The sequence below is a fragment of the Ascaphus truei genome, chromosome 2 (genome assembly GCF_040206685.1).
Source record: "Ascaphus truei isolate aAscTru1 chromosome 2, aAscTru1.hap1, whole genome shotgun sequence".
In the NCBI taxonomy this organism is placed as follows: Eukaryota; Metazoa; Chordata; class Amphibia; order Anura; family Ascaphidae; genus Ascaphus; species Ascaphus truei.
In genome coordinates, this window is record NC_134484.1 from 305888792 (window position 1) to 305907049 (window position 18258).

The 18258-nt window shown below is 41.9% G+C and overlaps 1 protein-coding gene and 1 pseudogene across 1 annotated transcript in view; both read right to left on the reverse strand.

Moving 5' to 3' along the window:
- RAMP3 (receptor activity modifying protein 3) overlaps positions 1-18258 on the reverse strand; it is a 474329-nt gene that overhangs the window by 303578 nt on the left and 152493 nt on the right. The window lies entirely within an intron of this gene.
- Positions 4921-5034, reverse strand: LOC142488899 (5S ribosomal RNA; annotated as a pseudogene).

The following is an 18258-nucleotide window of genomic DNA, read 5'->3' on the forward strand; positions in this document are numbered from 1 at the left end:
TGCATACTTGGTCTACGATCATCTGTGAAAAACTTTGGATACCAAACAACCTGATAGGGGATAAACAAACAGCCGGTCAATCTTGACGCCACCGCCGCTGCGTCAGTAAAAGTGCCCTACTCACGTTTCGTGTACTGCGTACACTTCGTCAATGGGGAAGAAGGAAACTTTTATTATTACAAAGAAAAATTGTTATTATTTTGGATTAGTGGTACATAAGAGAGATAAATATATACAAAATTATGCTCTCTATCAAATATTTGTATTTGTAAGATATATTATATATCAAAATGTGTTATATATACTTTGATTGCAAGTTAAAGGGACTCCTTGGAAGGGATCTCTTTTCCTCCTATTCATTTATTAGAATAGTCAATTTATAATAAGCTAAGATTTACTGGAGTGATTTAGAGCAGGGATGTGCAAACTGTGGGGTGTGCCCCCCTGGGTGGCATGAGATTTTCTGCAGGAGGCGTGGCGGTTACAGAGGTCCTGCGCTCTTCCAAAAGGCATTTAAATTAAATGCCGGGGATGCGGTGAAGGCCTTTGTAACGCTCTCTTATTTTGGCTCTGAGGGTTTCTGGTGACGTGTTGCCATACGCGACATCAAATTAGGCCGATGGGTCAGGTGATGTAACATTGCCATGGCGTCATGATGTCAGAATGCTGGAGCCAAGGTAAGGAGGAGGGAGCGTGAGATGGGGGGGGACAGCCAACTGGGGTGGGTGGAAGATTGTGCAGCCCTGATATAGAGGATAAGTTAGGATATGTCATTGCTAGAAAAGGGTCCAGGACTTTTACAGTGGGTGCCCTGGATACTGATGATGTGTTAGATCTAGAAGGCTTTTGTTGGCTTAGAGGACCATGAATATGTGAAAGCCTACAGTAACACAGCTTATATGTTAAGGGTGGGACCCCGGTTATAGTATAAATGCAGCCGAAATATAAATTTGTCTGATGTTCCTGTTAATGGTCATTGTTCTGGCATGCAAGAAGTTAAATGACTCAGAAAGCTAGTTGCTATACGACAAGGAGGAGGGGCCTGTGGAGTGGGCTTAGGAAAATGCTTATTTTTTAACAGTTTGTGGTAGCTAGAGATGTGTTAACCTGCCAATATTTTATTCATTGCTGTTTTGATAGGACTTCCAAAAAGTTTTTTCTTTAAATTGTTAACATTTAGGCTCCTTTTCTTGCAACAAGATTATAGTGAGCTTAGCGACCTGGCTCAAATTGTTCAAAATGTGCTATTTCGCTCTGAAAGTACTATACTAACAGCTCTGCAATTTTCAGAGAAAGTAATCAAAATGAATTGAACAGCAATGTCCATTGACTTTTACCCTTAAGGAAACTTATTGCAAACTTAAATCGAAGAAAAGTGACCATTGTATAGAATATTCTACATGTCTGTATTGAAAAATTTAATAATATCGTTACTGTACTGCTGCGGCACAGTTTATTCGAGCATTTGCCCGTTCTGTGCCGCAGCAGTAGCCTGGCGCGCGCCCGAGTGTGACGGGCGCGCGCCGAAGCAGCGGAAGAGCGCCCTCCGATCGGGGCGCTCTCCCTCCCGCTGCCGGGTCCGCCGGGTCCCCCGGAACCCCCTGCCGCCGTCCCGCAGATCGCGGGACACCAGGGCTCCCTCGGGGAGCCCTGGACGCGCGTGCAGGGGGCGCAGGCTCCCGAAGATGCGTGACCGCGCGCACTAGCAAGCCGGGAAATCTCCCGGCTTGCGGATCTGGCCGCACTGCGATAAAGTGTGTCGCCAGTGTAGTTACTGCATATGGAAAATCATTTGACAGTTTAATGTATGATTCAATGTATTATTTCAATAACCACAGCAGGTTTTGCACCCAAAAAACATTAGAATAGCATTTGGAATTGAAAATATATTTTAATTGATTAATAATGCAGATTTCTGTTTTGGTGAGAAGCCAGCTGCATACTGCAATAATGCAATCCAGGTACACTAACTCTATACAGTAGGTTTTTTCAGTGCATATATTCACTGCCAGCTTATAATAAGTGAGAAACCGCATTGTCTAATAGTTCTGGCATTCATTCAGATACATTCAAAAATATTTACAGATACGGTACCTACATTTTTTTGCCTAAAACTTTAGGCTGCACTGAAAGGATTATCAGTTGGGCTATGTTCCAGTTTAAAGATGATTATGATTCTCAACATTTAAAAATCAGAGTAATGTTATATACATATATATAAGTGTCAAAAGGAGTGCTAATGGGCGTGGCTAATTGTATAAAACAAGAATCAAAGAAGTCCAGAGCAACATCAAATATGACAACAATACACAGTGAAATACCTATATATCTCTTGAAAAGGGGTCATTTAGTTAATTTAGTCATTTAGAGCCACTACCTCCAAAATAGCTGAGACCGCTTGACAAAGTTAAAAAACACATTATACCATAACCAAACCATAATACTGAGTTTAGCCTATCCCATAGCCTCTCTTGCATTCCCAGTAAAATCAACCCCACACTGATGAGACCCATCAAGGTCGAAACAGCTGTCTGTGGGTGGTTTTCTGGGTATGCACCTTAACCCTGGCTGTGCTCAAAGCTGTGACCATGCAGCAAGCTTAAGCCTATAGGGAACCATGTTAAAAATGGTTATTGAGGCAAAAAGTGACACTGTGTGCTCATTTGCATGTCATTTCCCAGAATCCCTTGCTGCAGTGGAAGTGCTGTATGCTGGGTGATAATGGGGAAAGGCAGGGTTGCAGACCTGCCTAAGACATGCAGATGAGCATACAGCTATATTTGCATATTTGCTTTCCTGTGGAGGGTTTTTGTCACTTTTTTTACTCACCATAACTTAACTCAGTATTATGGTTTAGCCTATCTCATAGCCTCTCTTGCATTCCCAGTAAAATCAACCCCACACTGATGAGACCCATCAAGGTCGAAACAGCTGTCTGTGGGTGGTTTTCTGGGTATGCACCTTAACCCTGGCTGTGCTCAAAGCGGTGACCATGCAGCAAGCTTAAGCCTATAGGGAACCATGTTAAAAATGGTTATTGAGGCAAAAAGTGACACTGTGTGCTCATTTGCATGTCATTTCCCAGAATCCCTTGCTGCAGTGGAAGTGCTGTATGCTGGGTGATAATGGGGAAAGGCGGGGTTGCAGACCTGCCTAAGACATGCAGATGAGCATACAGCTATATTTGCATATTTGCTTTCCTGTGGAGGGTTTTTGTCACTTTTTTTACTCACCATAACTTAACTCAGTATTATGGTTTAGCCTATCCCATAGCCTCTCTTGCATTCCCAGTAAAATCAACCCCACACTGATGAGACCTATCAAGGTCGAAACAGCTGTCTGTGGGTGGTTTTCTGGGTATGCACCTTAACCCTGGCTGTGCTCAAAGCTGTGACCATGCAGCAAGCTTAAGCCTATAGGGAACCATGTTAAAAATGGTTATTGAGGCAAAAAGTGACACTGTGTGCTCATTTGCATGTCATTTCCCAGAATCCCTTGCTGCAGTGGAAGTGCTGTATGCTGGGTGATAATGGGGAAAGGCGGGGTTGCAGACCTGCCTAAGACATGCAGATGAGCATACAGCTATATTTGCATATATATATATATATATATATAAAACAAACAAATGGAGTAGCGCCTTAGGAAGCTTGATAAGGATAAATCAGCTGTGTAAATCAGATAGTGTTAACAAGGCTATTGACCAAAGAATCCCCAAAAGGGCGAATTTGTGATAAAAACAACTGAAATCTATAGCAAAAATAAAAAATATGAAACATAAAAAATAAAATAAAAACCAGATGTCAGTTGAAATTCCAAAAAATATACTTAGTCCACTGGAGTATTGCTGCCCGTATATAAGGATCACCAAATCCCAAGGATATCTGCAGAAAACAAGAAGAAAAAACAGGCGCACTCCTAGTGTGATAAAGTATAAAACAGTATTTATGGGATTGTAAAATATAAAAAGCGCACACAAACAGAGTAAAAATAATAGCATTTATGAGATATACTCAATCGCCATGAAGCTATGAAGGGAATGTATCAGCCTGTCCCGTTGGTGCCACCTCTGGTGTATCCGTTGGTTCAGCAAGGTGCACTGGAGCCACCGCAGCCAGATGATGTAATAATCAGCAACATTGTCAGAGACTCCCTCCAGATACACCTCCCACAGCTCTCACTGCTCACCAGCAGGCAACTGCAAAACCAGAAGCGACAGCAGTACCAAGCAAAATAGCAACAGCTCCAAGGTACTCTCTCCATTCGTGCAGTAATGTCAGCCACAAACTCGCCTCTTTGGGAAACGCCCTACGCGTTTCGTCACTAAGGACTTCGTCAGGGGGAATTCAATGGTCAAAAGGGGTGTCCTTTATATCACCTTTACTGTTGTGATTGGCCAGTACGGATGGTGGGCGGGTACTTTCAATTTCACAAATTTAACCCTGTTTCATTGCTGGACAACATTATACATGACAATCATAAAGCACTAGAGCCTATTTGTAAGCAGTTTAAACATATTCCTACTAACAAATGAAAACGAATAGCTAGATGAATAAACAACATACAAATAATAAATCTTAAAAGGACAGAGATGAAATATTGGATACATCCAAAAATAAACTATATATAGAAGTAAAAGAATAACACATTAAATAAGCACAGAAAAATCTCATTGGAGCAACACACAAGCATAATAAAAATCATAAGAGAAATGCATGACCTGTAAATAAAAAATAAAAAAAAGGGGGGGGGGGGAAGGTAAAATGAAAAAACGGGGGGAAAAGAGGGGGGAAGGAAGGTGGGAAATGGAACAGGGAATGGAAAAAGGGGAAGGGGTGAAGGAAAAAGGGGAGGGGAAAGAGAAATATGAAAAGGAAGGAATAACAATAAAATACATAATATAGGGGATAAAATAACATTTTTAGCCTACAGCACCTGGAATTCCCAGGCGGTCTCCCATCCAAGTACTAACCAGGCCCAACCCTGCTTCTGAGATCAGACAAGATCGGGCACATTCAGGGTGGTGTGGCCAAAGACAAATTATATACCAAATAATATATCATTAATAACCATTAGAATAATCATAGACTGGAGAAAGCAAAATCAGAGACAGAAAAAACCTCAGGACCGATGGGGGCCACAACTCCCCAAAAACATACAAAAAACCTTTGTATCAAAGTATGTGTAATCATAGGCATAGACCTAATGTGTCTATACTATTAATTATTAATAATGATATTAATAATAAATGCACTTTCCACCTGTTATGTCTATATGGGCCAAAGGAGCACCTATAGTAAAATCAACCAAACTGAGATGAGACAACTATCAATGAGGGGACGGAAAACCCATCCAAAACAGACCTCAGAGAAGGGGTTAAGGCACATTAGCATGTTTATTGGGGACAATTTCCCACAATAAAAAACACATACACCCCCCCACCCCCTAACACATATAGTACAGTAATGGGCAAAATTACTATTATCCACATATGGATAATAATGCATTTGCCCATTTTAAAGACATATAAATTACAATACATACAGTCAATATATATGACACTTACCTTTTACAGGCACCCACGATGAAGGCCGTCTTCATCCTCATCTTCATCTTGCCCATGCCCCTCCGGTGCTGCAAAACATGCACAACAATCACAATAGCCAATGTAATGTCCCCTAACCCCTTAATCACCATAGCGGTTATTAACTGCTACAGTCATTAAGGGCCTAACCACCCTCACCCACTACCCAGCCGGGAGGCATACCCACATACCCTTGGGGCCAATACCCCCTCCCCCCACCCCCAGTACCCACAATAAAAACAATACATAGCCCCACAATAAACATTATTCTATTTATTAAATACATAACCCAACCCCTCTGTCCCCCCATAAATACATGATTTATTCTTTTACATACAGGGTTCATACCCCAGGCCCACGTGAGTCCCCAGTGGGCCTGACGGGTCACCTCACAGACCTACAGGTTACCAGCAACATGTTTCATACAGGTTCTGGAGGCCTGTTGGTGGGTCCCGCCAGGTGCCAGGGCCCACCAGGTGGTCTCCGCGGGTCACCGTGGGCAACAATTGGGTCCCCACGGTAGGCCCACGGATGTCTGGGGGCCCCGGGTCAGACACACAGGTGTCTGAGGGGCCTCGGGTGGTTCCCACGGGGGTCTGGGGACTGTGGGGTCTGTGGGGCCACTGGTTCTTCCCCGCACACTACGGGTCCGCGGTGCCCCCACAGATGTGGGGCCACCGGTTCTTCCCCGCAGGTGTTCCCCGTGGACCACACAGCCTGGTACCCGTGAGATACCCGAGGATACCTCAGGTGGTCTCCAGAGGTCTCTCGCAGACCTGAGGAACCAACCCTGTATGTAAAAAAAATAAACCTGACCCATACATTCAATACATCAATCCCCCCCCAACACATACAGTACAATAATGTGCAAAATAACTATTATCCAGATATGGATAATAGATTATTTGCCAATTATTAAACACATTAACTAGCATAATAACATAAATAAAGTTCTACTGACCTCATCAATAAGAAGCCCCCGTCGCCAGCAAAATCCTTGTCCTCCGTTGCCAACAAAATACATAGCCAATACATTGCAATTACATTCAGATATCAATGAACCCCTTAATCACCTTATCGGATAATAACCGCAAAGGTAATTTAGTGGTTAAGCCATCCTGGCCCGATACCCACCCTTCACCCATTCATTTGTACAGTGGCTTCATCATGCAACTATAGATATACACATATATATATATATATATATATATATATATAAAGAGAGAGAGAGAGAGAGAGAGAGAGAGAGAGAGAGAGAGAGAGACATGATGGACCACTATACAAATAAATGTAGAAGGGTTATCAAAAACATGCACAACTACAAATACCACTTCTCCTTACAGACACAGTACAATAAAATCATATTTCCTCAAAAATCCAATCTCATATTCCAATCAAAAGCCTCAAATGCCAATCAAAACATTGCATTTACATTGTATACATGATGCATACAATCTATGTACCATGTACACTCTGCCAATGAATGTTAACAATAACATATTCCAAACAAAATACCTATACATCCAAACAAGTATACTATCTAAACCAATCAAGTCACCATAAATCAATTAGCATTCATTAATCAAATCACTAAACAATTTAAATTCCATCCATAACAATTAAACAATTAAGTATTTCAATCGTTAAATAGAACAAGTTACCATCAGACAAAATATAAATACCAAAAAGAATACAATATACAAAAGCAAGCCTCACCCTGACCTAAAGTACACCATACAAGACCAAAAATTACATCTATCTAATTCGAAAATACATTACACACACATTTATGCATAGCAGCATAGCCAAAATAATTTTAAACACAGCAATACAAACATTTCCTACCAAACCATTTCTTACCCTGTATGTATATATCGATCTAGACATACATACATACATACATACATACATACATACAGTTGCAAGAAATTATCTCTCTAAAAAAAAAAAAACACATGTAAAAAACAAAAAAAATTTGAACAAGTTAAATAAAATACATTTCTTTTGTTCACTTACCATTACTTGACCCACTCACCGACTTCCGTTGAACCGCTTACTCTCGAACCAATCCACGCACAGGAACCCACAAAATAATAAACCATAAAATAATAAACAATAAAATAATAAATCAAAACAATCCACGGGTCTTCTATTTGTAATCCATCTTCATCTGTATACTTATTTCTTGTATCTTCCGCTCTCTTCCGGGGTCTTCTTCTCTTCTTCGGCCACGCCCTGGTCTTCTTTTTCTTCCGGAGGTCCTTCCTCCTCGGCGTCTGCCTTCAAAATGAGATGACATAGGCTTTTATAGGCCTATGACGTCACATTTTCGTCATATGGTTCCCACGGCCCTGATTGGGCCGTGCAAAGCATGTGCTTTGGCCGAGAAAAAAAAATGATGACGTTATTTAAAGGCAAGGAAAGCACAATCAGAGTTGGGATGTATTTCCCACGCTCTGATTGGCTACCGTACCATGTGAGGCCGGCCATCTTTCTTTTCATGACGTCATCTTAAAGGCAATTGAAGCACAGCCATTCTGATTGAAGCTGCATTAATGTAAATTTTAATAATCGTGTGCAGGAGCAGGGGGTCCCCTGAGCTGAACCACATTGATTTCAGCCTCAGAGACCCCCTGCTTCCCGAGTTACAGGCCCCGGTTTGGGGCATCAGTGCCAGTGTGGATGCCATCTTTATAGAGCCCACGTCGCGTCTTGGACGCTATAAAGATGGCGGCGACACTCGCACCCGATGCCCCATACCGGGGCCTGTAACTCGGGAAGCAGGGGGTCTCTGAGGGAGAAATCAATGCGGTTCAGCTCAGGGGACCCCCTGCTCCCGCACACTATTATTAAAAATACATTAAAGCAGCTTCATTACCATAGCGGATAGCCGCTATGGTAATGAATTATTATTTATTGTTATGTGTGTTTTAATATTAGTGTAGATGTGCAGGGGGTCTCCTGTGCTGAACCGCATTGGTTTCAGCCTCGGGGACCCCCTACTTCAGGAGATATAGGCCCCTTTATGGAGTGCCGGTATCCCCTGCAGAATTTAAATATCCCGGTCACGTGACGGGGGAGCTTCAAAGTGCAGGGGATACCGGCACCCCATAACGGGGCCTGTATCTCCTGAAGTAGGGGGTCCTCGGACATGAAACCAATGCGGTTCAGCTCAGGAGACCCCCTGCTCATGAGCACTATTACTAAAATGTATTTATTTAGTGTACGATCGCCTGCAACAGTCTTGCATGGAGATACAGAATCTCCATGCAAATGTTACATGCAGCTTTTTTTTCTATCAGCTAGCGTACGTAAAGGTTAAGAACACTAGCAGGGGGAAAAAAAGCAACACGTATGCTGTGGCTGTTCTGAGCTATTTTGAGCAGGTACGTTAAAAAATGGGCTCAAGGCCTTAGTGAATCGCGTCCCCGGCCTCACTTTTTAACGAACCTGCTTTTATGCAAAATCAGAACGCAATGCCATTGAGCTTAGTGCATAGCCCCCTCTGTTCTTTATTTCTGTGTTTGTATTCTGTTGTCTTAGCTTGACAGACTAATTCTATTGCATCGCATTGCAGATTGTAATATATTTAGAGATCACTCTGTGGCAGTAGGATGTCTGTGTCAATTTATACAAAAGTAATGAGCTGGACTGATAAGGACAACACCATTTTTAATGGAGAAGCAAATCCAACTTTAGAAGACCAGACTGTAGGAATTCCCAGATTTAGGCAATGTTTTCATAAATTGAATAAACTTTATGAAACACAGATGAGATTGGGGTGAGACATTTCAAGATTGGAACATTATGTTAAAAAGAAAATGATTCCTAGAGGGCTAAGGATAAAATTGCAACCTTCTCATCACATTATTGAGGCTGTATTTTGCAAAAACAGGATGACATTCTGAGTAAATGTTTTTTAGAATTAATGACAATACTGATTGATTATGGGAAGCAATCTCTGCTTATGATAGAGAGAGAAATCCCATTAATTGCGGATGAATTTAAGAAGCAAGTAAGTTCTGCCAATTATGGTATACTGTACTGTACATAAAAATAACTTGAAACATGAGATGGAAACATTTAAACAGATGATCCCATCCCGTAAACATAATAAATTTATAAAAGAGCTCAAGGACTTCCAAAATACATTATGTACTGTATATAGAATTAAGCGTTATCAAGAAAGGACATCTGATGGGGCAAAGATTTGGAAATAACTGCTAGTCATAATAGTGACAATTCTAATTCTCAAAGGTCAGATGTCTACTCTCTAGCCTACACACACAGAGGTTAAAGAAGATCGTGGGACCTTCGTAACAGATTAAGGGGGAGGTTCAGACTACAGAACCATAGAGGGAGACATATTCTGTATGCATAATAGTCTTTTGCAGGCATTCAGCCACACTCCTACCTACCAGATAAGAGGATTTTCGATGGGGAAATTTTCGAGGATACGGCGTAACTGTTTCACAGATTAATAATTTGAGATAGAAGTGAATAAGATGAAGCTAAGATTTAAAGAACGTGACTACAGTAATAGATCAACGGAAAAAGCTTATAAAAGGGCAAAAGCAACCAGATGATAATTTCTACTGTCATCAAAAAAGAGAAATCAGTACCAAGACCGTATTCGATTTGTAGGTACTTACAATGCCCAATGGTTACAATTAAGGGGCATTCTGTTCAGGTATTGGTCCTTATTATATGAGGATGAGAATCCCCATCCATGTATTAGCACTTGCCCTTTGATGACAAGTAAAAGGTCTGAAAATCTGAGGGATATCCTGGTGCATAGTCACTATTTTGCAGCAGGATATCCCTCGGGCAAAGATAAAGTAATGGGGATTTTTAAATGCGGCCACGCTAAGGCCTGACAGTATGTGCAAAGAGCCACTACAATTAACAACATTGATGACTCAAGAGAGTTTTAGATCTTCCATTATATAAATTGCCATACTAGCTATATGGTTTACCTGTTGACATGTTGTTGTGGAAAGCAATATGTCGGAAAGGCAGGGCGTGAACTAAGAGTCAGAGCACTGGAGTATATTAGGGACATCCTGAATAATCACAATAATCCTGTAGCCAGGCATGTTCACAAGTACCATAATGGCAATCACAGAAGTATATCATTTATATGTATTGACCATATACATCTGGGGATTAGCCAGGGTGACCTAGGTAAGGCACTGCTTTGCTGTGAAGCGAACTGTATTTATAAACTGGGAACTGAGACTCCAAAAGGTCTTAATGAAGAATTTGCCTATTCAGCATGTTTATCAAATGTTTTTATGGTTTTATTAACATTGTAATGTTATTCTTTTAATTTTCGTGAATACACTGGAGAGGGTACTTAATTACATCTGACCCAGCTCTGAACTTCACCCCAGAAGAAGCATGTGGTGTGAAACACTTGTCGGGGAAGTGGTGGATACGTCACTATACTCACTAACAGCAGTTTGAGTGAGAAGCGGTCACTGGCAACTGAGGCCTAGCTGGATTTCTGGTGTCAACTTCTATTGCAGTTTTCCTGACTCGGGAAAGAAATAAGGATACAAGCAGCGGTGTTGGAATAGTTTGATTACACTGGACATGTATTTAAAAGACTGAAGAAGAACATCTTACTAATCAGACCCGGAACTACTGTTGGTATCTGGTAATTATATATCACCAGCGATTCTATATTTTGTCATAGCTCTGGTGGTTTTATAGATATCTATGTGCAAATTTCATCTGTCCAATTGGACATTCGATATGTGATGGAAATGATTACTTTCATATCAAGCCTATTAGAGGTGATCATTATTATAGATGTCTGATTTCAGTTATCTTTGAGATATTATACTAGCTTTTTTCAGTGTATCAATCCAAAGGGACAGGAATAACTCATTTCAAGGTTTGCAAACCTAAACATTTACTGAGGTTTAGATTTATTTTTCTATTTGTTTTGTCTGTTAATAAAAAATGCAAGCACCTTTTAGGCTGCAATATCGCTCACTTACTACTGAAGTCAGGATGCACTTTGAATATTTTTAATTTTGTATCGATTGGCATGTGTTTGTCTCCATTGTGATTATATTTCCACTATCAAGCAACCATTTTAATGATTTATATTGATAAATAATGTTGATATATTAAAGATAAATTAAACACATGTAACTGGTCTTCCCCCACCCAATCGCAAATAGGGTCTCCTAGGGGAAATGCTACTCTGGTTACAAGGCATAATAGTGTGGCGCACCTGCTGGCTTACAGGACTCCTGAGTCTCCCGCTTGATGGTATTATGGAGAAGGTCAGGACAGGCTTCTGGGGACATACCCAGTACGTACTCACGGTGACAGTGCCTCCATCTATTGCAGGCCCCAGGATATGGGGTGGAATCCTTGGAATAGAACGTCCCACTCAGGGATGAGAGATTCCAGTCTCACAACCGCTTCTTTATAATCAGAAACACTTTATTTCCTCTGCAGCACACTGTACAGCATACACAGTCACAGCAGTACTTCTCAGGAGTTCTCCCTCAGGATGACCCTGGCCTTTCACTCCCAGTCAGGGCCCTGGAATCAGGCCTAGCTCTTCCACTACCCCCTATCATAGTAGTGGGAAAAGTCTACCAGCCTCTCCCAGGGGGAGGGCCTCAAGCTTGCCAGGTCCCTAACAGCTCGGTTAGGTAAGACTCAGCTCCTCTCAGGGTAGGAGAAACTGACTCAATACAGGAAATGCAGATCATTAAGACAGATACAACAAGAGCCCACCCCTGTCCCTTATTGGACACAGGCCTGACTGCACTGCTTTTTCTGCCTCACTGATCTGCAGTGAGTGGGGAGAACCCATCTTAACTCCTGGCAAACCTGCCCTTACCAGGGATTATTGCACAGAAGGAGGACAGAATAATAGCCCAAATCTACCAGGGCTATACTCTCCCTCTGGTGGAATCCAATGGTCCCCACTTGGACCTAAATTTGTGGGTCCATCCTGCAAGTGAACAACCTATACAAAACAAAATAACATGACATATTATTCACCATAATACAGTGTTATTACATTTGTGGGTCCATCCTGCAGGTGAACAACCTATACAAAACAAAATAACATAACATATTATTCACCATAATACAGTTTTATTATACACCCTCCTTAGATGGTGACACAAAAGAACTAAGATTACTCCCAACGTGGAGAATCCGCTACTAACAGTAAATGCCTGGGGTCAGGTTCCTTTACTACCCTACCCTCAGGATATGTATTCACTTGTACTAGCTATACCCTTTAAGGGTGGCTTGCGCACAGCAGGGTCCACTGGGTTTGGAGCAGAAGTACCATAACACTCTGGGTGGCATGTACAAAAATACTAAATGGCGCTCAAACACTCAATCTAAATGCAACAGTGCAGCAACAGTGATATTACAAGGTGATAATAAAACAAAATACTCATGCACAAAAATAAGAAAAAAGACACTCAAACCCTTCACGGACTAGTTCCCACGTCCACACTCAAAGCAAAAACGAAATATCAGGGGAGCGTCAGTATCTGAAATAAAATAAATAAACTACCATAGTGCATAACGTTACAATTAAACATTGAGCAGGTAGAACTCCATAGGAATATGCTAGATCATGGATGATAACAAATATCAAACATCAGTCATAAACCAGGAGTAGACAATTGGGAGAAAAAAGACCCAGTAGAGAGACACAGAGCCGAGATGTAAAAATGCCAAAAACACTTTATCCGACAATAGTAAAAATCAAGGCTTACAGGATACCAGATGGTATAAGGCGTTGGTTTAAGAGTGATCGTGATGCCGAATCGCGACCTCGGGAAACTCCCTCACGCAACCGCCTCCTTCACTGGCTCCGTCCTTGCTGCTAGTCCACGCCGACACGTCACTTCCGGTTTGCACTTTGGTAGCTGGTGTCACCGGAGCTGCTGCTGTAGACTGTATCTTGTCTCCCTCTAGGATCTTACGCTGAGGGTTACGCTCTACGCGTTTCGCCGTGCAAGTCGACGGCTTCGTCAGGAGTGCTTTAACCCATAGAAGGCTATGTTTATATACCCTCCATTGTTACACTGACCTTTGTAGATGCTCAGAGGTTCCTGAGAAAATTAACTATTAAAAGATTCTTTAGGTCAAAAGAAGTTGAGCAAAGAACAGCTGACAATCTCAAGAGAGGTGCGGATGTGATTTGCACAACTAAAACCTCTGAAATAGGATCATCTTTGGTCCATTCGGGCCTTAAACTACCCTCAACATTTTATCCTAAGCATGTAAAGGGTAACAATTTAGAAGTTTTCTCACAATTAGTCCAAAAAGACTTTGAGAAATTAGTCAAATCTGAAAAAAGATTTGAAAAGAATCTAAATAACATTGAAAGAAAGGCCTTAAAAACTCTACAGGAAGATACTCAGGTAGTTATAAAACAAGCCGACAAAGGAGATGGAGTGGCTATCTTAGATAGAAAGGACTATATTGCAGAGTCTCAAAGAATTTTAGGAGACAGTCAAACATACCTACCTCTGAAAAAAGATCCTACACTACAGTTTCAGAAAGAACTCAAAATCCTGCTAGATATGGGTAAGATGAATGAAGTAATAAATACAGAAGAATATAATTTTCTATATAGAGATAATCCTGTAAAGCCCATATTTTACTATCTCCCTAAACTTCATTAAAATATAGTTAACCCCCCTGGGAGACCTATAATTGCAGGCATAGATTCCCTAACTTCCCATTTATCCGCCTACATGGACGTCTATTTGCAAAAGTTTGTAAAGGAACTTCCATCTTACCTAAAAGATACTACTGACATCTTACGTATCTTAGATAATCAAATCTGGGAAGATGGATGGTTTCTGGTTACCTGTGATATCACCTCACTATACACGTGTATAAATCATAGGGACGGACATGAAGCAGTTGATAGAGCATTAGCCAAAGATCCAAAGATGCCCAATGAACAGGCTAGTTTCATTTTAGATGGCATAAAGTTCATTTTGGAACACAACTACTTCATGTTCGAGGGGATCTATTATCTACAAAAACGCGGTACTGCCATGGGCACAAAATTTGCACCTAGCTACGCAAACCTGCTTATGGGAGCATGGGAAGAGGACCATATATGGTCTGTTGCGGAGCTAGGTGTGAATTTGTGCCTATGGCGTAGATATATAGATGATATCATATTCATATGGAAGGGAGATGAAAAGAGTCTTATCCAATTTATAGAATACCTCAATGATAATGTACTGAATCTACAATTTAATTGTGATTATAGCCAACAAAAGGTCAATTTCTTAGATTTAGAAATTTACATTGAGGAGGGACAGATAAAACACAGACCTTTTTCAAAGGCGTAGATATTAATATCTATATATCAACTACTAGCTGCCACCATCCTAACTGGTTACATAACATCCCATATGGACAAATAAGGCGGATTAGAAGAAACTGTTCAGATGACAATAACTTCCATAAACATGCCTTTCTCCAAGATAGGTTTAGGGAAAAAAACTATGATGACAGGATCATTAAGGATGCTCTTATAAGAGCAGAGAGTATAGACAGAAAAGATCTATTGTATAACAAAAAACAAATAGTACCCAATAAAAACTTTGAATTCTCATTTTGTACCAATTATAATAGACAGTCTGAAAAAATATCAAGTATAATCCACAAACATTGGCACATTGTCAAGAATGATCCTGTATTAGGAGATATTGTCCCAGAAAGGCCTACGGTAATTTTTAAGAGAGCTAAATCTCTAAAAGAGAAATTGGCACCTAGTGCACTACCGAAAGTGCATTCAAATGGGAATAGGTGGCTTACACAAACGAAAGGTTTCTATGGCTGCACAACATGTTTGGCATGTAAATATAGGTGTGAGGATAAATTTAGTTTTTCATCAAATGTCACAAAAGAAAGGTTTCAGATTAAACAAATGCTAACATACAAATCAGACCATGTAGTGTACCTCATATGTTGCCCATGTGGGTTACAGTACGTAGGGCAAACTTCAAGACCAGTAAAAACACGTGTGCTTGAACATGTGGGCAACATAAGAAGAGGTTTAACTACTCATAATCTGTCCAACCATTTTATCCTTAAACACAACAGTGACACATCAGGTCTTAGATTTACTGTATTAGAGTAAGTGTTACCACACTGGAGAGGGGGAAATAGAATAACTGCCCTGAAAAAAAGAGAAAGTTTTTGGATCTTTACTCTGAAATCACTGGTACCTTCGGGTCTAAATGTTGATTTCGAGCTAAATGCTTTCCTTTAAATTTATGATCCCATTAAAAGCAAAAAGTTGGCTATATTATGTGATTGTGATATACTAATACTCTGTACTGATAATATTTTCCTTTTTTGTCTTTTGAGATACAACAATCGCCGCATCCTTTAATTGAGTTTAGTGGGGAATGTGTATTCACACTATAGGTTTTCTATAGTTTTTTTATATATATTTTATTATATGTTTTATATAGTACAAATGTTTTGCAATTATTGAAGTCTTTTAAAAATTGATTATATTAAATATTGAATTTTAATCTTATTGTATAAACTTTGTGCACGATTTAAATTGTATGTAAGGGCAATTAGTGACTTAGTCAATTTAGATCTAATTACACTTAGACCAATGGGAGAAAAGGTCAGTGTAACAATGGAGGGTATATAAAGATAGCCTTCTATGGGTTAAAGCACTCCTGACGAAGCCGTCGACTTGCACGGCGAAACGCGTAGAGCGTAACCCTCAGCGTAAGATCCTAGAGGGAGACAAGCTACAGTCTACAGCAGCAGCTCCGGTGACGCCAGCTACCAAAGTGCAAACCGGAAGTGACGTGTCGGCGTGGACTAGCAGCAAGGACGGAGCCAGTGAAGGAGGCGGTTGCGTGAGGGAGTTTCCCGAGGTCGCGACTCGGCATCAAGATCACTCTTAAACCAACGCCTTATACCATCTGGTATCCTGTAAGCCTTGATTTTTACTATTGTCGGATAAAGTGTTTTTGGCATTTTTACATCTCGGCTCTGTGTCTCTCTACTGGGTCTTTTTTCTCCCAATTGTCTACTCCTGGTTTATGACTGATGTTTGATATTTGTTATCATCCATGATCTAGCATATTCCTATGGAGTTCTACCTGCTCAATGTTTAATTGTAACGTTATGCACTATGGTAGTTTATTTATTTTATTTCAGATACTCACGTTCCCCTGATATTTCGTTTTTACTCTGGGTGGCATACTAGAGACCTACAATCATCCCATAATTTAGACATTGGTGCTAATGGTCGGAGAGGATCATGCCCATATACTTTCTTAAGGCATCTCCTGTAGATGTAAGGCTCCCTTTCTTCATTATACCAATTCTCTAGGGAGCTATTAGTATCCCAATTTTCCTCGTCTGATCTTTACTCATCATCAGAAATATATCCCTTGTCTTCATCAGTGGAACCCATTTCAAACTCAATCCCCCCTCTATTGAGTGGTGAAAATAAAGTAATGACTTTTGGTGATTTCTGACAACTCTGTCAGACACCGGAGGCACATAGGGTTTTACCCGAGCAACAGGCACAATATGAACAACATCATTACCCAAATCCCCAGAGTCCTGAACCAAACCCACCCAGTCCTTGTAATCCGTGAATGGCTTGGGGACCCCCTGTTCACCCAGTGACCCATGGTGACTGTATCTGGAATCCGAACCAGATGGGACAGGGACAGGGGCAATGGCATGGGTAATGGTGCCAGAGACTGGGGCATAGGAAGCAACAGTGTCTGGGGCAAAGTCCTTGGCTTCAGCAAAGCCACGGCCTCCCACAGAGGATGTTGGCTGCTTGGACGCAGCCATGACAGGCCAGCGTTTCCCTCGGTCTACCACCCTGTAAATGTAGTGGTCCATTTCTCGCCTGGAGAGGGCGCTACTCACCGGAGCGGTCGCAGCACAGTCCCAGTCCGCTCCGGGGGTCACCTTGTAAGTGACGTCATCCACTCGCGAGGTCGCATCATCTTGTGTCAGGTCCCGCACAGGAAGTACGTCATCCACAGGACGGGGTACCGGGAGCTCGACGCTGTCCTTCATGCGGAAGTAGGCGCTGGAATGAGCCTCATCTCCAGACTCCTCCGACACACTGGGAGTCACCACGGCCGTGGGACTGCTACGCAGCTCCGGCCGCACCAGCGCCTGCTGTCGTGAGACATCTGGGCTCACCCACTCCACATCACAGGTAAGTGGCTCCCTTCTTGCAGCACCGCTGTAGGGGTCCGCCGGTAGGCGCATCACCCCCACTGAACTGCTATCACGCTCGTCGTCTGACGAGGCAGGTAGGGACATCTCCGCAGGGGAATGACATTGGGCCCCCTCGCAGTCACTGGCGGCAATCGGCACGAAGCGGTCCCGCTTCTGCGCCACCAGCGATAGCGATCCCCATCCTCCCTGGGCAGTCACTGTCTCTTCCTTGGGTTCCACCATCGTGAGTTCCGCCTCTGGAACCGGAGTGCATGGACACCCTGGAACATTTGTTGGGGCGCACGGGCCCTCCACATGGGTAGCATCGACATGGCCCACATCGCATAGCATAACCGCTGGGTCATCAGGCTTTGCTGACACCAGAGGACCGGCTCTGGCCTCGTCAGGTTCGATCACCTCACCCGGTAGCATTTGGGTTGCGGTCT